This window comes from Chiloscyllium plagiosum, unplaced genomic scaffold (assembly GCF_037043375.1).
Source record: "Chiloscyllium plagiosum isolate Xiang-an unplaced genomic scaffold, Cpla_swu_hap1 HiC_scaffold_3, whole genome shotgun sequence".
Taxonomy (NCBI): Eukaryota; Metazoa; Chordata; class Chondrichthyes; order Orectolobiformes; family Hemiscylliidae; genus Chiloscyllium; species Chiloscyllium plagiosum.
The window spans coordinates 142,111,383-142,132,841 of NW_028270141.1; the positions used below are offsets into that span (position 1 = coordinate 142,111,383).

General features: G+C 51.9%; 12 non-coding genes and 1 pseudogene across 12 annotated transcripts; all 13 read right to left on the reverse strand.

The window, feature by feature from the left end:
* Nucleotides 1-971: 971 nt before the first annotated feature.
* LOC148151689 (5S ribosomal RNA) lies at nt 972-1,090 on the reverse strand. Its single transcript, XR_015756291.1, has one exon. It is a non-coding gene; the product is annotated as a 5S ribosomal RNA (ribosomal RNA).
* A 1,546-nt stretch (nt 1,091-2,636) lies between these two features.
* Nucleotides 2,637-2,755, reverse strand: LOC148151690 (5S ribosomal RNA). The gene has a single exon (XR_015756629.1). It is a non-coding gene; the product is annotated as a 5S ribosomal RNA (ribosomal RNA).
* A 1,547-nt stretch (nt 2,756-4,302) lies between these two features.
* LOC148151691 (5S ribosomal RNA) lies at nt 4,303-4,421 on the reverse strand. Its single transcript, XR_015756631.1, has one exon. It is a non-coding gene; the product is annotated as a 5S ribosomal RNA (ribosomal RNA).
* Nucleotides 4,422-5,968: 1,547 nt separating this feature from the next.
* LOC148151692 (5S ribosomal RNA) lies at nt 5,969-6,087 on the reverse strand. Its single transcript, XR_015756749.1, has one exon. It is a non-coding gene; the product is annotated as a 5S ribosomal RNA (ribosomal RNA).
* A 1,547-nt stretch (nt 6,088-7,634) lies between these two features.
* LOC148151693 (5S ribosomal RNA) lies at nt 7,635-7,753 on the reverse strand. Its single transcript, XR_015756632.1, has one exon. It is a non-coding gene; the product is annotated as a 5S ribosomal RNA (ribosomal RNA).
* Nucleotides 7,754-9,303: 1,550 nt separating this feature from the next.
* Nucleotides 9,304-9,422, reverse strand: LOC148151694 (5S ribosomal RNA). Its single transcript, XR_015756633.1, has one exon. It is a non-coding gene; the product is annotated as a 5S ribosomal RNA (ribosomal RNA).
* Nucleotides 9,423-10,972: 1,550 nt separating this feature from the next.
* LOC148151695 (5S ribosomal RNA) lies at nt 10,973-11,091 on the reverse strand. Its single transcript, XR_015755381.1, has one exon. It is a non-coding gene; the product is annotated as a 5S ribosomal RNA (ribosomal RNA).
* Nucleotides 11,092-12,641: 1,550 nt separating this feature from the next.
* On the reverse strand, nt 12,642-12,760 carry LOC148151696 (5S ribosomal RNA). Its single transcript, XR_015756634.1, has one exon. It is a non-coding gene; the product is annotated as a 5S ribosomal RNA (ribosomal RNA).
* A 1,547-nt stretch (nt 12,761-14,307) lies between these two features.
* Nucleotides 14,308-14,426, reverse strand: LOC148151697 (5S ribosomal RNA). The gene has a single exon (XR_015756635.1). It is a non-coding gene; the product is annotated as a 5S ribosomal RNA (ribosomal RNA).
* A 1,547-nt stretch (nt 14,427-15,973) lies between these two features.
* LOC148151698 (5S ribosomal RNA) lies at nt 15,974-16,092 on the reverse strand. Its single transcript, XR_015756636.1, has one exon. It is a non-coding gene; the product is annotated as a 5S ribosomal RNA (ribosomal RNA).
* Nucleotides 16,093-17,639: 1,547 nt separating this feature from the next.
* LOC148151699 (5S ribosomal RNA) lies at nt 17,640-17,748 on the reverse strand (annotated as a pseudogene).
* A 1,546-nt stretch (nt 17,749-19,294) lies between these two features.
* LOC148151700 (5S ribosomal RNA) lies at nt 19,295-19,413 on the reverse strand. Its single transcript, XR_015756409.1, has one exon. It is a non-coding gene; the product is annotated as a 5S ribosomal RNA (ribosomal RNA).
* A 1,547-nt stretch (nt 19,414-20,960) lies between these two features.
* Nucleotides 20,961-21,079, reverse strand: LOC148151701 (5S ribosomal RNA). Its single transcript, XR_015756637.1, has one exon. It is a non-coding gene; the product is annotated as a 5S ribosomal RNA (ribosomal RNA).
* Nucleotides 21,080-21,459: the final 380 nt, after the last annotated feature.

Below are 21,459 nucleotides of genomic sequence, written 5' to 3' on the forward strand. Positions count from 1 at the left end.
GGAATCAATTTAGGTAAAGGGGCAGTACAGAGAGATCTGGGGGTTCTTGTACACCACTCAATGAAGGTAAGCATGCAGGTACAGCAGGTAGTGAAGAAGGCTAATAGCATGCTGGCCTTCATAACAAGAGGGATTGAGTATAGAAGCAAAGAGGTCCTTCTGCAGCTGTACAGGGCCCTGGTGAGACCACACCTGGAGTACTGTGTGCAGTTCTGGTCTCCAAATTTGAGGAGAGACATTCTGGCTATTGAGGGAATGCAGCGTAGGTTCACGAGGTCAATTCCTGGAATGGCGGGATTACCTTACACTGAAAGACTGGAGCGACTGGGCTTGTGTACCCTTGAGTTTAGAAGACTGAGAGGGGATCTGGTTGAGACATATAAGATGATCAAAGGATTGGACACTCTGGCGGCAGGCAACATGTTTCCGCTGCGGGGTGAGTGCCGAAACAGAGGACACAGCTTAAAAATACGGAGTAGACCATTTAGGACAGAGATGAGGAGAAACTTCTTCACCCAGAGAGTGGTGGCTGTGTGGAATGCTCTGCCCCAGAGGGCAGTGGAGGCCCAGTCTCTGGATTCATTTAAGAAAGAGTTGGATAGAGCTCTCAAGGATAGTGGAATCAAGGGTTATGGAGATAAGGCAGGAACAGGATACTGATTAAGGATGATCAGCCATGATCATATTGAATGGTGGTGCAGGCTGGAAGGGCAGAATGGCCAACTCCTGCACCTATTGTCTATTGTCCGCCTTTCCTGACTGCCACCCGCAGACAGCGTGCAGCCCCAATCCCTTTCTTTCCGCCTTTCTTGCTGATTTTGGCAGCGCTCCGCTCTCCTCCCCTCCGTGTCTCGTGCCTGCAGGAGACTGATGCCAGGCACAGCAGCAGCAGCAAAAATAACCTGCCGCTCCATTGCCTGGCACAAGACAAGTGCAGAGGGGTGACTTGAGCAGCCACTGCTGGCGGAAAAAGCCTACTGCACCTGGTATTCCCAGGCGGTCTCCCATCCAAGTACTAACCAGGCCTGAGTCTGCTTAGCTTCCAAGATCAGACGAGATCGGGCGTTTTCAGACTAGTACGGCCATAGGCGCTGGCCCCTGCCTTTTCTCCCTACTTCAAGGCGTGCTGGCCAGCCACATTTTCTTTCTTGCTCTTTCTCTTTATCCCCTTTGGCTTTTTTTTCTCTTTTCTCTTTGCTCTTCCTCCTCCGTGCGTGCTTCCCTCCCTCCGTCCCTCCAGCTGCCTTTCAGCCAGCCCTTGCCCACCAGGCTCCTGTAGTCTCCCACATCCCCACACAGGCCAACTGCAAGCCCTCCCCCTGCTTCATAGGGCCGCAGCCTGCATTCTCTCATCCTTCCACACTCCTCCACCCCTCCATTTCGGAATGCCGGGCACTGACCAGTGGGGTACCGCACGGATCAGTACTGGGACCGCAGCTTTTTACAATCTATCTTCAGGATATACAAGATGGTATTAGCAATAACATTCGCAAATTTCATCAGCTGGGTGGCAGGGTGAAATGTGATGAGGATGTTAGGAGATTACAGGGTGACCTGGACAAGTTAGGTGAGTGCTCAGATGCATGGCAGATGCACTTTCACGTGGATAAATGGATCCTTATCCACTTTGGTGGCAAGAACAGGAAGGCAGATTACCACCTAAGTGGAATCAATTTAGGTAAAGGGGCAGTACAGAGAGATCTGGGGGTTCTTGTACACCACTCAATGAAGGTAAGCATGCAGGTACAGCAGGTAGTGAAGAAGGCTAATAGCATGCTGGCCTTCATAACAAGAGGGATTGAGTATAGAAGCAAAGAGGTCCTTCTGCAGCTGTACAGGGCCCTGGTGAGACCACACCTGGAGTACTGTGTGCAGTTCTGGTCTCCAAATTTGAGGAGAGACATTCTGGCTATTGAGGGAATGCAGCGTAGGTTCACGAGGTCAATTCCTGGAATGGCGGGATTACCTTACACTGAAAGACTGGAGCGACTGGGCTTGTGTACCCTTGAGTTTAGAAGACTGAGAGGGGATCTGGTTGAGACATATAAGATGATCAAAGGATTGGACACTCTGGCGGCAGGCAACATGTTTCCGCTGCGGGGTGAGTGCCGAAACAGAGGACACAGCTTAAAAATACGGGGTAGACCATTTAGGACAGAGATGAGGAGAAACTTCTTCACCCAGAGAGTGGTGGCTGTGTGGAATGCTCTGCCCCAGAGGGCAGTGGAGGCCCAGTCTCTGGATTCATTTAAGAAAGAGTTGGATAGAGCTCTCAAGGATAGTGGAATCAAGGGTTATGGAGATAAGGCAGGAACAGGATACTGATTAAGGATGATCAGCCATGATCATATTGAATGGTGGTGCAGGCTGGAAGGGCAGAATGGCCAACTCCTGCACCTATTGTCTATTGTCCGCCTTTCCTGACTGCCACCCGCAGACAGCGTGCAGCCCCAATCCCTTTCTTTCCGCCTTTCTTGCTGATTTTGGCAGCGCTCCGCTCTCCTCCCCTCCGTGTCTCGTGCCTGCAGGAGACTGATGCCAGGCACAGCAGCAGCAGCAAAAATAACCTGCCGCTCCATTGCCTGGCACAAGACAAGTGCAGAGGGGTGACTTGAGCAGCCACTGCTGGCAGAAAAAGCCTACTGCACCTGGTATTCCCAGGCGGTCTCCCATCCAAGTACTAACCAGGCCTGAGTCTGCTTAGCTTCCGAGATCAGACGAGATCGGGCGTTTTCAGACTAGTATGGCCGTAGGCGCTGGCCCCTGCCTTTTCTCCCTACTTCAAGGCGTGCTGGCCAGCCACATTTTCTTTCTTGCTCTTTCTCTTTATCCCCTTTGGCTTTTTTTTCTCTTTTCTCTTTGCTCTTCCTCCTCCGTGCGTGCTTCCCTCCCTCCGTCCCTCCAGCTGCCTTTCAGGCCAGCCCTTGCCCACCAGGCTCCTGTAGTCTCCCACATCCCCACACAGGCCAACTGCAAGCCCTCCCCCTGCTTCATAGGGCCGCAGCCTGCATTCTCTCATCCTTCCACACTCCTCCACCCCTCCATTTCGGAATGCCGGGCACTGACCAGTGGGGTACCGCACGGATCAGTACTGGGACCGCAGCTTTTTACAATCTATCTTCAGGATATACAAGATGGTATTAGCAATAACATTCGCAAATTTCATCAGCTGGGTGGCAGGGTGAAATGTGATGAGGATCTTAGGAGATTACAGGGTGACCTGGACAAGTTAGGTGAGTGCTCAGATGCATGGCAGATGCACTTTCACGTGGATAAATGGATCCTTATCCACTTTGGTGGCAAGAACAGGAAGGCAGATTACCACCTAAGTGGAATCAATTTAGGTAAAGGGGCAGTACAGAGAGATCTGGGGGTTCTTGTACACCACTCAATGAAGGTAAGCATGCAGGTACAGCAGGTAGTGAAGAAGGCTAATAGCATGCTGGCCTTCATAACAAGAGGGATTGAGTATAGAAGCAAAGAGGTCCTTCTGCAGCTGTACAGGGCCCTGGTGAGACCACACCTGGAGTACTGTGTGCAGTTCTGGTCTCCAAATTTGAGGAGAGACATTCTGGCTATTGAGGGAATGCAGCGTAGGTTCACGAGGTCAATTCCTGGAATGGCGGGATTACCTTACACTGAAAGACTGGAGCGACTGGGCTTGTGTACCCTTGAGTTTAGAAGACTGAGAGGGGATCTGGTTGAGACATATAAGATGATCAAAGGATTGGACACTCTGGCGGCAGGCAACATGTTTCCGCTGCGGGGTGAGTGCCGAAACAGAGGACACAGCTTAAAAATACGGGGTAGACCATTTAGGACAGAGATGAGGAGAAACTTCTTCACCCAGAGAGTGGTGGCTGTGTGGAATGCTCTGCCCCAGAGGGCAGTGGAGGCCCAGTCTCTGGATTCATTTAAGAAAGAGTTGGATAGAGCTCTCAAGGATAGTGGAATCAAGGGTTATGGAGATAAGGCAGGAACAGGATACTGATTAAGGATGATCAGCCATGATCATATTGAATGGTGGTGCAGGCTGGAAGGGCAGAATGGCCAACTCCTGCACCTATTGTCTATTGTCCGCCTTTCCTGACTGCCACCCGCAGACAGCGTGCAGCCCCAATCCCTTTCTTTCCGCCTTTCTTGCTGATTTTGGCAGCGCTCCGCTCTCCTCCCCTCCGTGTCTCGTGCCTGCAGGAGACTGATGCCAGGCACAGCAGCAGCAGCAAAAATAACCTGCCGCTCCATTGCCTGGCACAAGACAAGTGCAGAGGGGTGACTTGAGCAGCCACTGCTGGCGCAAAAAGCCTACTGCACCTGGTATTCCCAGGCGGTCTCCCATCCAAGTACTAACCAGGCCTGAGTCTGCTTAGCTTCCGAGATCAGACGAGATCGGGCGTTTTCAGACTAGTATGGCCGTAGGCGCTGGCCCCTGCCTTTTCTCCCTACTTCAAGGCGTGCTGGCCAGCCACATTTTCTTTCTTGCTCTTTCTCTTTATCCCCTTTGGCTTTTTTTTCTCTTTTCTCTTTGCTCTTCCTCCTCCGTGCGTGCTTCCCTCCCTCCGTCCCTCCAGCTGCCTTTCAGGCCAGCCCTTGCCCACCAGGCTCCTGTAGTCTCCCACATCCCCACACAGGCCAACTGCAAGCCCTCCCCCTGCTTCATAGGGCCGCAGCCTGCATTCTCTCATCCTTCCACACTCCTCCACCCCTCCATTTCGGAATGCCGGGCACTGACCAGTGGGGTACCGCACGGATCAGTACTGGGACCGCAGCTTTTTACAATCTATCTTCAGGATATACAAGATGGTATTAGCAATAACATTCGCAAATTTCATCAGCTGGGTGGCAGGGTGAAATGTGATGAGGATGTTAGGAGATTACAGGGTGACCTGGACAAGTTAGGTGAGTGCTCAGATGCATGGCAGATGCACTTTCACGTGGATAAATGGATCCTTATCCACTTTGGTGGCAAGAACAGGAAGGCAGATTACCACCTAAGTGGAATCAATTTAGGTAAAGGGGCAGTACAGAGAGATCTGGGGGTTCTTGTACACCACTCAATGAAGGTAAGCATGCAGGTACAGCAGGTAGTGAAGAAGGCTAATAGCATGCTGGCCTTCATAACAAGAGGGATTGAGTATAGAAGCAAAGAGGTCCTTCTGCAGCTGTACAGGGCCCTGGTGAGACCACACCTGGAGTACTGTGTGCAGTTCTGGTCTCCAAATTTGAGGAGAGACATTCTGGCTATTGAGGGAATGCAGCGTAGGTTCACGAGGTCAATTCCTGGAATGGCGGGATTACCTTACACTGAAAGACTGGAGCGACTGGGCTTGTGTACCCTTGAGTTTAGAAGACTGAGAGGGGATCTGGTTGAGACATATAAGATGATCAAAGGATTGGACACTCTGGCGGCAGGCAACATGTTTCCGCTGCGGGGTGAGTGCCGAAACAGAGGACACAGCTTAAAAATACGGGGTAGACCATTTAGGACAGAGATGAGGAGAAACTTCTTCACCCAGAGAGTGGTGGCTGTGTGGAATGCTCTGCCCCAGAGGGCAGTGGAGGCCCAGTCTCTGGATTCATTTAAGAAAGAGTTGGATAGAGCTCTCAAGGATAGTGGAATCAAGGGTTATGGAGATAAGGCAGGAACAGGATACTGATTAAGGATGATCAGCCATGATCATATTGAATGGTGCTGCAGGCTGGAAGGGCAGAATGGCCAACTCCTGCACCTATTGTCTATTGTCCGCCTTTCCTGACTGCCACCCGCAGACAGCGTGCAGCCCCAATCCCTTTCTTTCCGCCTTTCTTGCTGATTTTGGCAGCGCTCCGCTCTCCTCCCCTCCGTGTCTCGGGCCTGCAGGAGACTGATGCCAGGCACAGCAGCAGCAGCAAAAATAACCTGCCGCTCCATTGCCTGGCACAAGACAAGTGCAGAGGGGTGACTTGAGCAGCCACTGCTGGCGGAAAAAGCCTACTGCACCTGGTATTCCCAGGCGGTCTCCCATCCAAGTACTAACCAGGCCTGAGTCTGCTTAGCTTCCGAGATCAGACGAGATCGGGCATTTTCAGACTAGTATGGCCGTAGGCGCTGGCCCCTGCCTTTTCTCCCTACTTCAAGGCGTGCTGGCCAGCCACATTTTCTTTCTTGCTCTTTCTCTTTATCCCCTTTGGCTTTTTTTTCTCTTTTCTCTTTGCTCTTCCTCCTCCGTGCGTGCTTCCCTCCCTCCGTCCCTCCAGCTGCCTTTCAGGCCAGCCCTTTCCCACCAGGCTCCTGTAGTCTCCCACATCCCCACACAGGCCAACTGCAAGCCCTCCCCCTGCTTCATAGGGCCGCAGCCTGCATTCTCTCATCCTTCCACACTCCTCCACCCCTCCATTTCGGAATGCCGGGCACTGACCAGTGGGGTACCGCACGGATCAGTACTGGGACCGCAGCTTTTTACAATCTATCTTCAGGATATACAAGATGGTATTAGCAATAACATTCGCAAATTTCATCAGCTGGGTGGCAGGGTGAAATGTGATGAGGATGTTAGGAGATTACAGGGTGACCTGGACAAGTTAGGTGAGTGCTCAGATGCATGGCAGATGCACTTTCACGTGGATAAATGGATCCTTATCCACTTTGGTGGCAAGAACAGGAAGGCAGATTACCACCTAAGTGGAATCAATTTAGGTAAAGGGGCAGTACAGAGAGATCTGGGGGTTCTTGTACACCACTCAATGAAGGTAAGCATGCAGGTACAGCAGGTAGTGAAGAAGGCTAATAGCATGCTGGCCTTCATAACAAGAGGGATTGAGTATAGAAGCAAAGAGGTCCTTCTGCAGCTGTACAGGGCCCTGGTGAGACCACACCTGGAGTACTGTGTGCAGTTCTGGTCTCCAAATTTGAGGAGAGACATTCTGGCTATTGAGGGAATGCAGCGTAGGTTCACGAGGTCAATTCCTGGAATGGCGGGATTACCTTACACTGAAAGACTGGAGCGACTGGGCTTGTGTACCCTTGAGTTTAGAAGACTGAGAGGGGATCTGGTTGAGACATATAAGATGATCAAAGGATTGGACACTCTGGCGGCAGGCAACATGTTTCCGCTGCGGGGTGAGTGCCGAAACAGAGGACACAGCTTAAAAATACGGGGTAGACCATTTAGGACAGAGATGAGGAGAAACTTCTTCACCCAGAGAGTGGTGGCTGTGTGGAATGCTCTGCCCCAGAGGGCAGTGGAGGCCCAGTCTCTGGATTCATTTAAGAAAGAGTTGGATAGAGCTCTCAAGGATAGTGGAATCAAGGGTTATGGAGATAAGGCAGGAACAGGATACTGATTAAGGATGATCAGCCATGATCATATTGAATGGTGGTGCAGGCTGGAAGGGCAGAATGGCCAACTCCTGCACCTATTGTCTATTGTCCGCCTTTCCTGACTGCCACCCGCAGACAGCGTGCAGCCCCAATCCCTTTCTTTCCGCCTTTCTTGCTGATTTTGGCAGCGCTCCGCTCTCCTCCCCTCCGTGTCTCGTGCCTGCAGGAGACTGATGCCAGGCACAGCAGCAGCAGCAAAAATAACCTGCCGCTCCATTGCCTGGCACAAGACAAGTGCAGAGGGGTGACTTGAGCAGCCACTGCTGGCGCAAAAAGCCTACTGCACCTGGTATTCCCAGGCGGTCTCCCATCCAAGTACTAACCAGGCCTGAGTCTGCTTAGCTTCCGAGATCAGACGAGATCGGGCGTTTTCAGACTAGTATGGCCGTAGGCGCTGGCCCCTGCCTTTTCTCCCTACTTCAAGGCGTGCTGGCCAGCCACATTTTCTTTCTTGCTCTTTCTCTTTATCCCCTTTGGCTTTTTTTTCTCTTTTCTCTTTGCTCTTCCTCCTCCGTGCGTGCTTCCCTCCCTCCGTCCCTCCAGCTGCCTTTCAGGCCAGCCCTTGCCCACCAGGCTCCTGTAGTCTCCCACATCCCCACACAGGCCAACTGCAAGCCCTCCCCCTGCTTCATAGGGCCGCAGCCTGCATTCTCTCATCCTTCCACACTCCTCCACCCCTCCATTTCGGAATGCCGGGCACTGACCAGTGGGGTACCGCACGGATCAGTACTGGGACCGCAGCTTTTTACAATCTATCTTCAGGATATACAAGATGGTATTAGCAATAACATTCGCAAATTTCATCAGCTGGGTGGCAGGGTGAAATGTGATGAGGATGTTAGGAGATTACAGGGTGACCTGGACAAGTTAGGTGAGTGCTCAGATGCATGGCAGATGCACTTTCACGTGGATAAATGGATCCTTATCCACTTTGGTGGCAAGAACAGGAAGGCAGATTACCACCTAAGTGGAATCAATTTAGGTAAAGGGGCAGTACAGAGAGATCTGGGGGTTCTTGTACACCACTCAATGAAGGTAAGCATGCAGGTACAGCAGGTAGTGAAGAAGGCTAATAGCATGCTGGCCTTCATAACAAGAGGGATTGAGTATAGAAGCAAAGAGGTCCTTCTGCAGCTGTACAGGGCCCTGGTGAGACCACACCTGGAGTACTGTGTGCAGTTCTGGTCTCCAAATTTGAGGAGAGACATTCTGGCTATTGAGGGAATGCAGCGTAGGTTCACGAGGTCAATTCCTGGAATGGCGGGATTACCTTACACTGAAAGACTGGAGCGACTGGGCTTGTGTACCCTTGAGTTTAGAAGACTGAGAGGGGATCTGGTTGAGACATATAAGATGATCAAAGGATTGGACACTCTGGCGGCAGGCAACATGTTTCCGCTGCGGGGTGAGTGCCGAAACAGAGGACACAGCTTAAAAATACGGGGTAGACCATTTAGGACAGAGATGAGGAGAAACTTCTTCACCCAGAGAGTGGTGGCTGTGTGGAATGCTCTGCCCCAGAGGGCAGTGGAGGCCCAGTCTCTGGATTCATTTAAGAAAGAGTTGGATAGAGCTCTCAAGGATAGTGGAATCAAGGGTTATGGAGATAAGGCAGGAACAGGATACTGATTAAGGATGATCAGCCATGATCATATTGAATGGTGGTGCAGGCTGGAAGGGCAGAATGGCCAACTCCTGCACCTATTGTCTATTGTCCGCCTTTCCTGACTGCCACCCGCAGACAGCGTGCAGCCCCAATCCCTTTCTTTCCGCCTTTCTTGCTGATTTTGGCAGCGCTCCGCTCTCCTCCCCTCCGTGTCTCGTGCCTGCAGGAGACTGATGCCAGGCACAGCAGCAGCAGCAGCAAAAATAACCTGCCGCTCCATTGCCTGGCACAAGACAAGTGCAGAGGGGTGACTTGAGCAGCCACTGCTGGCGGAAAAAGCCTACTGCACCTGGTATTCCCAGGCGGTCTCCCATCCAAGTACTAACCAGGCCTGAGTCTGCTTAGCTTCCGAGATCAGACGAGATCGGGCGTTTTCAGACTAGTATGGCCGTAGGCGCTGGCCCCTGCCTTTTCTCCCTACTTCAAGGCGTGCTGGCCAGCCACATTTTCTTTCTTGCTCTTTCTCTTTATCCCCTTTGGCTTTTTTTTCTCTTTTCTCTTTGCTCTTCCTCCTCCGTGCGTGCTTCCCTCCCTCCGTCCCTCCAGCTGCCTTTCAGGCCAGCCCTTGCCCACCAGGCTCCTGTAGTCTCCCACATCCCCACACAGGCCAACTGCAAGCCCTCCCCCTGCTTCATAGGGCCGCAGCCTGCATTCTCTCATCCTTCCACACTCCTCCACCCCTCCATTTCGGAATGCCGGGCACTGACCAGTGGGGTACCGCACGGATCAGTACTGGGACCGCAGCTTTTTACAATCTATCTTCAGGATATACAAGATGGTATTAGCAATAACATTCGCAAATTTCATCAGCTGGGTGGCAGGGTGAAATGTGATGAGGATGTTAGGAGATTACAGGGTGACCTGGACAAGTTAGGTGAGTGCTCAGATGCATGGCAGATGCACTTTCACGTGGATAAATGGATCCTTATCCACTTTGGTGGCAAGAACAGGAAGGCAGATTACCACCTAAGTGGAATCAATTTAGGTAAAGGGGCAGTACAGAGAGATCTGGGGGTTCTTGTACACCACTCAATGAAGGTAAGCATGCAGGTACAGCAGGTAGTGAAGAAGGCTAATAGCATGCTGGCCTTCATAACAAGAGGGATTGAGTATAGAAGCAAAGAGGTCCTTCTGCAGCTGTACAGGGCCCTGGTGAGACCACACCTGGAGTACTGTGTGCAGTTCTGGTCTCCAAATTTGAGGAGAGACATTCTGGCTATTGAGGGAATGCAGCGTAGGTTCACGAGGTCAATTCCTGGAATGGCGGGATTACCTTACACTGAAAGACTGGAGCGACTGGGCTTGTGTACCCTTGAGTTTAGAAGACTGAGAGGGGATCTGGTTGAGACATATAAGATGATCAAAGGATTGGACACTCTGGCGGCAGGCAACATGTTTCCGCTGCGGGGTGAGTGCCGAAACAGAGGACACAGCTTAAAAATACGGGGTAGACCATTTAGGACAGAGATGAGGAGAAACTTCTTCACCCAGAGAGTGGTGGCTGTGTGGAATGCTCTGCCCCAGAGGGCAGTGGAGGCCCAGTCTCTGGATTCATTTAAGAAAGAGTTGGATAGAGCTCTCAAGGATAGTGGAATCAAGGGTTATGGAGATAAGGCAGGAACAGGATACTGATTAAGGATGATCAGCCATGATCATATTGAATGGTGGTGCAGGCTGGAAGGGCAGAATGGCCAACTCCTGCACCTATTGTCTATTGTCCGCCTTTCCTGACTGCCACCCGCAGACAGCGTGCAGCCCCAATCCCTTTCTTTCCGCCTTTCTTGCTGATTTTGGCAGCGCTCCGCTCTCCTCCCCTCCGTGTCTCGTGCCTGCAGGAGACTGATGCCAGGCACAGCAGCAGCAGCAGCAAAAATAACCTGCCGCTCCATTGCCTGGCACAAGACAAGTGCAGAGGGGTGACTTGAGCAGCCACTGCTGGCGGAAAAAGCCTACTGCACCTGGTATTCCCAGGCGGTCTCCCATCCAAGTACTAACCAGGCCTGAGTCTGCTTAGCTTCCGAGATCAGACGAGATCGGGCGTTTTCAGACTAGTATGGCCGTAGGTGCTGGCCCCTGCCTTTTCTCCCTACTTCAAGGCGTGCTGGCCAGCCACATTTTCTTTCTTGCTCTTTCTCTTTATCCCCTTTGGCTTTTTTTTCTCTTTTCTCTTTGCTCTTCCTCCTCCGTGCGTGCTTCCCTCCCTCCGTCCCTCCAGCTGCCTTTCAGGCCAGCCCTTGCCCACCAGGCTCCTGTAGTCTCCCACATCCCCACACAGGCCAACTGCAAGCCCTCCCCCTGCTTCATAGGGCCGCAGCCTGCATTCTCTCATCCTTCCACACTCCTCCACCCCTCCATTTCGGAATGCCGGGCACTGACCAGTGGGGTACCGCACGGATCAGTACTGGGACCGCAGCTTTTTACAATCTATCTTCAGGATATACAAGATGGTATTAGCAATAACATTCGCAAATTTCATCAGCTGGGTGGCAGGGTGAAATGTGATGAGGATGTTAGGAGATTACAGGGTGACCTGGACAAGTTAGGTGAGTGCTCAGATGCATGGCAGATGCACTTTCACGTGGATAAATGGATCCTTATCCACTTTGGTGGCAAGAACAGGAAGGCAGATTACCACCTAAGTGGAATCAATTTAGGTAAAGGGGCAGTACAGAGAGATCTGGGGGTTCTTGTACACCACTCAATGAAGGTAAGCATGCAGGTACAGCAGGTAGTGAAGAAGGCTAATAGCATGCTGGCCTTCATAACAAGAGGGATTGAGTATAGAAGCAAAGAGGTCCTTCTGCAGCTGTACAGGGCCCTGGTGAGACCACACCTGGAGTACTGTGTGCAGTTCTGGTCTCCAAATTTGAGGAGAGACATTCTGGCTATTGAGGGAATGCAGCGTAGGTTCACGAGGTCAATTCCTGGAATGGCGGGATTACCTTACACTGAAAGACTGGAGCGACTGGGCTTGTGTACCCTTGAGTTTAGAAGACTGAGAGGGGATCTGGTTGAGACATATAAGATGATCAAAGGATTGGACACTCTGGCGGCAGGCAACATGTTTCCGCTGCGGGGTGAGTGCCGAAACAGAGGACACAGCTTAAAAATACGGGGTAGACCATTTAGGACAGAGATGAGGAGAAACTTCTTCACCCAGAGAGTGGTGGCTGTGTGGAATGCTCTGCCCCAGAGGGCAGTGGAGGCCCAGTCTCTGGATTCATTTAAGAAAGAGTTGGATAGAGCTCTCAAGGATAGTGGAATCAAGGGTTATGGAGATAAGGCAGGAACAGGATACTGATTAAGGATGATCAGCCATGATCATATTGAATGGTGGTGCAGGCTGGAAGGGCAGAATGGCCAACTCCTGCACCTATTGTCTATTGTCCGCCTTTCCTGACTGCCACCCGCAGACAGCGTGCAGCCCCAATCCCTTTCTTTCCGCCTTTCTTGCTGATTTTGGCAGCGCTCCGCTCTCCTCCCCTCCGTGTCTCGTGCCTGCAGGAGACTGATGCCAGGCACAGCAGCAGCAGCAGCAAAAATAACCTGCCGCTCCATTGCCTGGCACAAGACAAGTGCAGAGGGGTGACTTGAGCAGCCACTGCTGGCGGAAAAAGCCTACTGCACCTGGTATTCCCAGGCGGTCTCCCATCCAAGTACTAACCAGGCCTGAGTCTGCTTAGCTTCCGAGATCAGACGAGATCGGGCGTTTTCAGACTAGTATGGCCGTAGGCGCTGGCCCCTGCCTTTTCTCCCTACTTCAAGGCGTGCTGGCCAGCCACATTTTCTTTCTTGCTCTTTCTCTTTATCCCCTTTGGCTTTTTTTTCTCTTTTCTCTTTGCTCTTCCTCCTCCGTGCGTGCTTCCCTCCCTCCGTCCCTCCAGCTGCCTTTCAGGCCAGCCCTTGCCCACCAGGCTCCTGTAGTCTCCCACATCCCCACACAGGCCAACTGCAAGCCCTCCCCCTGCTTCATAGGGCCGCAGCCTGCATTCTCTCATCCTTCCACACTCCTCCACCCCTCCATTTCGGAATGCCGGGCACTGACCAGTGGGGTACCGCACGGATCAGTACTGGGACCGCAGCTTTTTACAATCTATCTTCAGGATATACAAGATGGTATTAGCAATAACATTCGCAAATTTCATCAGCTGGGTGGCAGGGTGAAATGTGATGAGGATGTTAGGAGATTACAGGGTGACCTGGACAAGTTAGGTGAGTGCTCAGATGCATGGCAGATGCACTTTCACGTGGATAAATGGATCCTTATCCACTTTGGTGGCAAGAACAGGAAGGCAGATTACCACCTAAGTGGAATCAATTTAGGTAAAGGGGCAGTACAGAGAGATCTGGGGGTTCTTGTACACCACTCAATGAAGGTAAGCATGCAGGTACAGCAGGTAGTGAAGAAGGCTAATAGCATGCTGGCCTTCATAACAAGAGGGATTGAGTATAGAAGCAAAGAGGTCCTTCTGCAGCTGTACAGGGCCCTGGTGAGACCACACCTGGAGTACTGTGTGCAGTTCTGGTCTCCAAATTTGAGGAGAGACATTCTGGCTATTGAGGGAATGCAGCGTAGGTTCACGAGGTCAATTCCTGGAATGGCGGGATTACCTTACACTGAAAGACTGGAGCGACTGGGCTTGTGTACCCTTGAGTTTAGAAGACTGAGAGGGGATCTGGTTGAGACATATAAGATGATCAAAGGATTGGACACTCTGGCGGCAGGCAACATGTTTCCGCTGCGGGGTGAGTGCCGAAACAGAGGACACAGCTTAAAAATACGGGGTAGACCATTTAGGACAGAGATGAGGAGAAACTTCTTCACCCAGAGAGTGGTGGCTGTGTGGAATGCTCTGCCCCAGAGGGCAGTGGAGGCCCAGTCTCTGGATTCATTTAAGAAAGAGTTGGATAGAGCTCTCAAGGATAGTGGAATCAAGGGTTATGGAGATAAGGCAGGAACAGGATACTGATTAAGGATGATCAGCCATGATCATATTGAATGGTGGTGCAGGCTGGAAGGGCAGAATGGCCAACTCCTGCACCTATTGTCTATTGTCCGCCTTTCCTGACTGCCACCCGCAGACAGCGTGCAGCCCCAATCCCTTTCTTTCCGCCTTTCTTGCTGATTTTGGCAGCGCTCCGCTCTCCTCCCCTCCGTGTCTCGTGCCTGCAGGAGACTGATGCCAGGCACAGCAGCAGCAGCAAAAATAACCTGCCGCTCCATTGCCTGGCACAAGACAAGTGCAGAGGGGTGACTTGAGCAGCCACTGCTGGCGGAAAAAGCCTACTGCACCTGGTATTCCCAGGCGGTCTCCCATCCAAGTACTAACCAGGCCTGAGTCTGCTTAGCTTCCGAGATCAGACGAGATCGGGCGTTTTCAGACTAGTATGGCCGTAGGCGCTGGCCCCTGCCTTTTCTCCCTACTTCAAGGCGTGCTGGCCAGCCACATTTTCTTTCTTGCTCTTTCTCTTTATCCCCTTTGGCTTTTTTTTCTCTTTTCTCTTTGCTCTTCCTCCTCCGTGCGTGCTTCCCTCCCTCCGTCCCTCCAGCTGCCTTTCAGGCCAGCCCTTGCCCACCAGGCTCCTGTAGTCTCCCACATCCCCACACAGGCCAACTGCAAGCCCTCCCCCTGCTTCATAGGGCCGCAGCCTGCATTCTCTCATCCTTCCACACTCCTCCACCCCTCCATTTCGGAATGCCGGGCACTGACCAGTGGGGTACCGCACGGATCAGTACTGGGACCGCAGCTTTTTACAATCTATCTTCAGGATATACAAGATGGTATTAGCAATAACATTCGCAAATTTCATCAGCTGGGTGGCAGGGTGAAATGTGATGAGGATGTTAGGAGATTACAGGGTGACCTGGACAAGTTAGGTGAGTGCTCAGATGCATGGCAGATGCACTTTCACGTGGATAAATGGATCCTTATCCACTTTGGTGGCAAGAACAGGAAGGCAGATTACCACCTAAGTGGAATCAATTTAGGTAAAGGGGCAGTACAGAGAGATCTGGGGGTTCTTGTACACCACTCAATGAAGGTAAGCATGCAGGTACAGCAGGTAGTGAAGAAGGCTAATAGCATGCTGGCCTTCATAACAAGAGGGATTGAGTATAGAAGCAAAGAGGTCCTTCTGCAGCTGTACAGGGCCCTGGTGAGACCACACCTGGAGTACTGTGTGCAGTTCTGGTCTCCAAATTTGAGGAGAGACATTCTGGCTATTGAGGGAATGCAGCGTAGGTTCACGAGGTCAATTCCTGGAATGGCGGGATTACCTTACACTGAAAGACTGGAGCGACTGGGCTTGTGTACCCTTGAGTTTAGAAGACTGAGAGGGGATCTGGTTGAGACATATAAGATGATCAAAGGATTGGACACTCTGGCGGCAGGCAACATGTTTCCGCTGCGGGGTGAGTGCCGAAACAGAGGACACAGCTTAAAAATACGGGGTAGACCATTTAGGACAGAGATGAGGAGAAACTTCTTCACCCAGAGAGTGGTGGCTGTGTGGAATGCTCTGCCCCAGAGGGCAGTGGAGGCCCAGTCTCTGGATTCATTTAAGAAAGAGTTGGATAGAGCTCTCAAGGATAGTGGAATCAAGGGTTATAGAGATAAGGCAGGAACAGGATACTGATTAAGGATGATCAGCCATGATCATATTGAATGGTGGTGCAGGCTGGAAGGGCAGAATGGCCAACTCCTGCACCTATTGTCTATTGTCCGCCTTTCCTGACTGCCACCCGCAGACAGCGTGCAGCCCCAATCCCTTTCTTTCCGCCTTTCTTGCTGATTTTGGCAGCGCTCCGCTCTCCTCCCCTCCGTGTCTCGTGCCTGCAGGAGACTGATGCCAGGCACAGCAGCAGCAGCAAAAATAACCTGCCGCTCCATTGCCTGGCACAAGACAAGTGCAGAGGGGTGACTTGAGCAGCCACTGCTGGCGGAAAAAGCCTACTGCACCTGGTATTCCCAGGCGGTCTCCCATCCAAGTACTAACCAGGCCTGAGTCTGCTTAGCTTCCGAGATCAGACGAGATCGGGCGTTTTCAGACTAGTATGGCCGTAGGCGCTGGCCCCTGCCTTTTCTCCCTACTTCAAGGCGTGCTGGCCAGCCACATTTTCTTTCTTGCTCTTTCTCTTTATCCCCTTTGGCTTTTTTTTCTCTTTTCTCTTTGCTCTTCCTCCTCCGTGCGTGCTTCCCTCCCTCCGTCCCTCCAGCTGCCTTTCAGGCCAGCCCTTGCCCACCAGGCTCCTGTAGTCTCCCACATCCCCACACAGGCCAACTGCAAGCCCTCCCCCTGCTTCATAGGGCCGCAGCCTGCATTCTCTCATCCTTCCACACTCCTCCACCCCTCCATTTCGGAATGCCGGGCACTGACCAGTGGGGTACCGCACGGATCAGTACTGGGACCGCAGCTTTTTACAATCTATCTTCAGGATATACAAGATGGTATTAGCAATAACATTCGCAAATTTCATCAGCTGGGTGGCAGGGTGAAATGTGATGAGGATGTTAGGAGATTACAGGGTGACCTGGACAAGTTAGGTGAGTGCTCAGATGCATGGCAGATGCACTTTCACGTGGATAAATGGATCCTTATCCACTTTGGTGGCAAGAACAGGAAGGCAGATTACCACCTAAGTGGAATCAATTTAGGTAAAGGGGCAGTACAGAGAGATCTGGGGGTTCTTGTACACCACTCAATGAAGGTAAGCATGCAGGTACAGCAGGTAGTGAAGAAGGCTAATAGCATGCTGGCCTTCATAACAAGAGGGATTGAGTATAGAAGCAAAGAGGTCCTTCTGCAGCTGTACAGGGCCCTGGTGAGACCACACCTGGAGTACTGTGTGCAGTTCTGGTCTCCAAATTTGAGGAGAGACATTCTGGCTATTGAGGGAATGCAGCGTAGGTTCACGAGGTCAATTCCTGGAATGGCGGGATTACCTTACACTGAAAGACTGGAGCGACTGGGCTTGTGTACCCTTGAGTTTAGAAGACTGAGAGGGGATCTGGTTGAGACATATAAGATGATCAAAGGATTGGACACTCTGGCGGCAGGCAACATGTTTCCGCTGCGGGGTGAGTGCCGAAACAGAGGACACAGCTTAAAAATACGGGGTAGACCATTTAGGACAGAGATGAGGAGAAACTTCTTCACCCAGAGAGTGGTGGCTGTGTGGAATGCTCTGCCCCAGAGGGCAGTGGAGGCCCAGTCTCTGGATTCATTTAAGAAAGAGTTGGATAGAGCTCTCAAGGATAGTGGAATCAAGGGTTATGGAGATAAGGCAGGAACAGGATACTGATTAAGGATGATCAGCCATGATCATATTGAATGGTGGTGCAGGCTGGAAGGGCAGAATGGCCAACTCCTGCACCTATTGTCTATTGTCCGCCTTTCCTGACTGCCACCCGCAGACAGCGTGCAGCCCCAATCCCTTTCTTTCCGCCTTTCTTGCTGATTTTGGCAGCGCTCCGCTCTCCTCCCCTCCGTGTCTCGTGCCTGCAGGAGACTGATGCCAGGCACAGCAGCAGCAGCAAAAATAACCTGCCGCTCCATTGCCTGGCACAAGACAAGTGCAGAGGGGTGACTTGAGCAGCCACTGCTGGCGGAAAAAGCCTACTGCACCTGGTATTCCCAGGCGGTCTCCCATCCAAGTACTAACCAGGCCTGAGTCTGCTTAGCTTCCGAGATCAGACGTTTTCAGACTAGTATGGCCGTAGGCGCTGGCCCCTGCCTTTTCTCCCTACTTCAAGGCGTGCTGGCCAGCCACATTTTCTTTCTTGCTCTTTCTCTTTATCCCCTTTGGCTTTTTTTTCTCTTTTCTCTTTGCTCTTCCTCCTCCGTGCGTGCTTCCCTCCCTCCGTCCCTCCAGCTGCCTTTCAGCCAGCCCTTGCCCACCAGGCTCCTGTAGTCTCCCACATCCCCACACAGGCCAACTGCAAGCCCTCCCCCTGCTTCATAGGGCCGCAGCCTGCATTCTCTCATCCTTCCACACTCCTCCACCCCTCCATTTCGGAATGCCGGGCACTGACCAGTGGGGTACCGCACGGATCAGTACTGGGACCGCAGCTTTTTACAATCTATCTTCAGGATATACAAGATGGTATTAGCAATAACATTCGCAAATTTCATCAGCTGGGTGGCAGGGTGAAATGTGATGAGGATGTTAGGAGATTACAGGGTGACCTGGACAAGTTAGGTGAGTACTCAGATGCATGGCAGATGCACTTTCACGTGGATAAATGGATCCTTATCCACTTTGGTGGCAAGAACAGGAAGGCAGATTACCACCTAAGTGGAATCAATTTAGGTAAAGGGGCAGTACAGAGAGATCTGGGGGTTCTTGTACACCACTCAATGAAGGTAAGCATGCAGGTACAGCAGGTAGTGAAGAAGGCTAATAGCATGCTGGCCTTCATAACAAGAGGGATTGAGTATAGAAGCAAAGAGGTCCTTCTGCAGCTGTACAGGGCCCTGGTGAGACCACACCTGGAGTACTGTGTGCAGTTCTGGTCTCCAAATTTGAGGAGAGACATTCTGGCTATTGAGGGAATGCAGCGTAGGTTCACGAGGTCAATTCCTGGAATGGCGGGATTACCTTACACTGAAAGACTGGAGCGACTGGGCTTGTGTACCCTTGAGTTTAGAAGACTGAGAGGGGATCTGGTTGAGACATATAAGATGATCAAAGGATTGGACACTCTGGCGGCAGGCAACATGTTTCCGCTGCGGGGTGAGTGCCGAAACAGAGGACACAGCTTAAAAATACGGGGTAGACCATTTAGGACAGAGATGAGGAGAAACTTCTTCACCCAGAGAGTGGTGGCTGTGTGGAATGCTCTGCCCCAGAGGGCAGTGGAGGCCCAGTCTCTGGATTCATTTAAGAAAGAGTTGGATAGAGCTCTCAAGGATAGTGGAATCAAGGGTTATGGAGATAAGGCAGGAACAGGATACTGATTAAGGATGATCAGCCATGATCATATTGAATGGTGGTGCAGGCTGGAAGGGCAGAATGGCCAACTCCTGCACCTATTGTCTATTGTCCGCCTTTCCTGACTGCCACCCGCAGACAGCGTGCAGCCCCAATCCCTTTCTTTCCGCCTTTCTTGCTGATTTTGGCAGCGCTCCGCTCTCCTCCCCTCCGTGTCTCGTGCCTGCAGGAGACTGATGCCAGGCACAGCAGCAGCAGCAAAAATAACCTGCCGCTCCATTGCCTGGCACAAGACAAGTGCAGAGGGGTGACTTGAGCAGCCACTGCTGGCGGAAAAAGCCTACTGCACCTGGTATTCCCAGGCGGTCTCCCATCCAAGTACTAACCAGGCCTGAGTCTGCTTAGCTTCCGAGATCAGACGAGATCGGGTGTTTTCAGACTAGTATGGCCGTAGGCGCTGGCCCCTGCCTTTTCTCCCTACTTCAAGGCGTGCTGGCCAGCCACATTTTCTTTCTTGCTCTTTCTCTTTATCCCCTTTGGCTTTTTTTTCTCTTTTCTCTTTGCTCTTCCTCCTCCGTGCGTGCTTCCCTCCCTCCGTCCCTCCAGCTGCCTTTCAGGCCAGCCCTTGCCCACCAGGCTCCTGTAGTCTCCCACATCCCCACACAGGCCAACTGCAAGCCCTCCCCCTGCTTCATAGGGCCGCAGCCTGCATTCTCTCATCCTTCCACACTCCTCCACCCCTCCATTTCGGAATGCCGGGCACTGACCAGTGGGGTACCGCACGGATCAGTACTGGGACCGCAGCTTTTTACAATCTATCTTCAGGATATACAAGATGGTATTAGCAATAACATTCGCAAATTTCATCAGCTGGGTGGCAGGGTGAAATGTGATGAGGATCTTAGGAGATTACAGGGTGACCTGGACAAGTTAGGTGAGTGCTCAGATGCATGGCAGATGCACTTTCACGTGGATAAATGGATCCTTATCCACTTTGGTGGCAAGAACAGGAAGGCAGATTACCACCTAAGTGGAATCAATTTAGGTAAAGGGGCAGTACAGAGAGATCTGGGGGTTCTTGTACACCACTCAATGAAGGTAAGCATGCAGGTACAGCAGGTAGTGAAGAAGGCTAATAGCATGCTGGCCTTCATAACAAGAGGGATTGAGTATAGAAGCAAAGAGGTCCTTCTGCAGCTGTACAGGGCCCTGGTGAGACCACACCTGGAGTACTGTGTGCAGTTCTGGTCTCCAAATTTGAGGAGAGACATTCTGGCTATTGAGGGAATGCAGCGTAGGTTCACGAGGTCAATTCCTGGAATGGCGGGATTACCTTACACTGAAAGACTGGAGCGACTGGGCTTGTGTACCCTTGAGTTTAGAAGACTGAGAGGGGATCTGGTTGAGACATATAAGATGATCAAAGGATTGGACACTCTGGCGGCAGGCAACATGTTTCCGCTGCGGGGTGAGTGCCGAAACAGAGGACACAGCTTAAAAATACGGGGTAGACCATTTAGGACAGAGATGAGGAGAAACTTCTTCACCCAGAGAGTGGTGGCTGTGTGGAATGCTCTGCCCCAGAGGGCAGTGGAGGCCCAGTCTCTGGATTCATTTAAGAAAGAGTTGGATAGAGCTCTCAAGGATAGTGGAATCAAGGGTTATGGAGATAAGGCAGGAACAGGATACTGATTAAGGATGATCAGCCATGATCATATTGAATGGTGGTGCAGGCTGGAAGGGCAGAATGGCCAACTCCTGCACCTATTGTCTATTGTCCGCCTTTCCTGACTGCCACCCGCAGACAGCGTGCAGCCCCAATCCCTTTCTTTCCGCCTTTCTTGCTGATTTTGGCAGCGCTCCGCTCTCCTCCCCTCCGTGTCTCGTGCCTGCAGGAGACTGATGCCAGGCACAGCAGCAGCAGCAAAAATAACCTGCCGCTCCATTGCCTGGCACAAGACAAGTGCAGAGGGGTGACTTGAGCAGCCACTGCTGGCGGAAAAAGCCTACTGCACCTGGTATTCCCAGGCGGTCTCCCATCCAAGTACTAACCAGGCCTGAGTCTGCTTAGCTTCCGAGATCAGACGAGATCGGGCGTTTTCAGACTAGTATGGCCGTAGGCGCTGGCCCCTGCCTTTTCTCCCTACTTCAAGGCGTGCTGGCCAGCCACATTTTCTTTCTTGCTCTTTCTCTTTATCCCCTTTGGCTTTTTTTTCTCTTTTCTCTTTGCTCTTCCTCCTCCGTGCGTGCTTCCCTCCCTCCGTCCCTCCAGCTGCCTTTCAGGCCAGCCCTTGCCCACCAGGCTCCTGTAGTCTCCCACATCCCCACACAGGCCAACTGCAAGCCCTCCCCCTGCTTCATAGGGCCGCAGCCTGCATTCTCTCATCCTTCCACACTCCTCCACCCCTCCATTTCGGAATGCCGGGCACTGACCAGTGGGGTACCGCACGGATCAGTACTGGGACCGCAGCTTTTTACAATCTATCTTCAGGATATACAAGA